Source organism: Amblyraja radiata, chromosome 39 (genome assembly GCF_010909765.2).
Source record: "Amblyraja radiata isolate CabotCenter1 chromosome 39, sAmbRad1.1.pri, whole genome shotgun sequence".
Classification (NCBI taxonomy): Eukaryota; Metazoa; Chordata; class Chondrichthyes; order Rajiformes; family Rajidae; genus Amblyraja; species Amblyraja radiata.
Window position 1 is genome coordinate 7,730,904 of NC_045994.1, and position 2,085 is coordinate 7,732,988.

Below are 2,085 nucleotides of genomic sequence, written 5' to 3' on the forward strand. Positions count from 1 at the left end.
CCCTTCCCCCTCTATTTTTAGTCTGAAGAAGGGTCCATTGTTGTACATGGGCTGGGTGTTAACCTTGTTTCACTGAGTTTCACTGTCTGTATAACCTAGCCCACAGCCAACAGTTGACCACCTTTCCTTGATCATAGTTACTTGTTGCATATCTTTCATTGATTTAGAGTCATAGAGTGATACAATATGGAAACAGGCCCTTCGGCCCAACTTGTCTGCACCGACTACGCTAGTCCCACCTTCCTGCGATTGGTCCATATCCCTCCAAACTTGCCCTTTCCATGTACCTGTCTAACCGTTCCTTAAAAACGTTGGGATAATGCCAGCCTCAACTACCTCCTCTGGCAGCTTGTTTCATCCGCCCACCACCCTTTGTGTGAAAAAGTTACTCCTCAGATTCGATGGTAGGGAGGTCAGAGCCGATGATGGACTGGGCAGTGTGTGTTACTTTTTGTAGTCTTCTTCGCTCCTGAAGAGAAAGCTCGTAACATTACAGCCTGAAATGCCCTCTGACCATTTCCCTCCCACAGATGCTGCCTGACCGTTCGAGATCCTCTAGCACTTTGTGTTTCACTCATATTTCCATAATCTGCAGTCTCCTGTGCCTCCTCTGAGATCGGGAATGGTCCCCGACTTGTTCCTCCCGCCTGAGCTCCCAGTTCCAATGAAATGCTTGGCGTGAAAAACAACGCCTAGGAAACTTAAGTTTGTAGGAAGGAACCGCAGATAGACACAAAAAGCTGGAGTAACTCAGCGGGACAGGCAGCATCTATGGAGAGAAGGAACGGGTGACGTTTCGGGTCGAGACCCTTCTTCGGACTGCACATTCTGGTTTAAACCGAAGATGTCTCGACGGGAACCGCCACCCATTCCCTTCTGTCCAGAGATGCTGCCTGTCCCGCTGAGTCACTCCAGCATTTTGCATCTATCTGGGAAACTTAATCCCGAAAGACAGTCTTGGTGGGCTGCTTTGACATGACCCTAAGCTGGCCCTCGCAATGCAAGAGTGCCTGCTTGCTGTTTGCCCATTACCCAGCACCTTGTTTTACTTGCTGGACTAAACTGCTTCCATCCTGGGTGGTCCGCGTTAACTCCTGCAAGTCTGGCCAACAGTTTAGCGAGCAGCCCCCATTGCACCGCCTCACCTGCACAACCAATTGCCTCTGTTTGTTTGTGTTCGTCGCCGCCGTTCTCACAGCAGAAACTACCCTGAAGCCCATTGAATGTATGTTTTCCCACACACGACCCCGGTTGGCCTTTTCCGCTCAAATAAAAATATTCCCGTCTTTGCAGATGCTGCCTGCAGACCTGATGCTTCAGCTTGTTTCATTATGTCCTAAAAATGTACTCGTTCAGCTGAATTCTTCCTGTTTACTTATTTGGCCTCTTCATTCAGAACAATCGCTGGCTCAAGCTGTGGCTTAATATTCACGTCTCCTGATTCAGATGGTTGTGAGTTCAAGTCCCATACACGAGATAGAAATAGCAACAAGGCTTATACTACAGTACTTACAGAGGTTGCTGGGGGTATCATCTATTGGTATTATTGGCAAGTGAAAATATTTGCGTGCTGTCCAGTCCAATTATACTATACATGTGTGCGATCAAGCTAAACACGAGTATAACAGGTGGCGCAGCGGTAGAGTTGCTGCCTTACAGCACCAGGGTCCCAGGTTCGATCCTGACTACGGGTGACCTGGGTTTTCTCCGAGATCCTCGGTTTCTTTCCACACGCCGAAGACGTACATGCTTGGATATATGCCAATTGGCTTGGATATATATGAAAATTGTGCGTAGGATAAGTGTGAGAGTGCGGGGATCGCTGGTCGGTGTTCTGGTTCAGCGCTATATCACTAAACTAAACTAAACACGCAGTATCAAAGATATGCATTCCATAGAAACCTAGAAAATAGGTGCAGGAGTAGGCCATTCAGCCCTTCGAGCCAGCACCGCCATTCATTGTGATCGTCCCCAATCAATAACCCGTGCCTGCCTTCTCCCCATATCCCTTGATTCCACTAGCCCCGCTATCCCAGGGATCAATCTCGTGAACCTAGAATGTATGAAACTGCATCCTAACTTCTC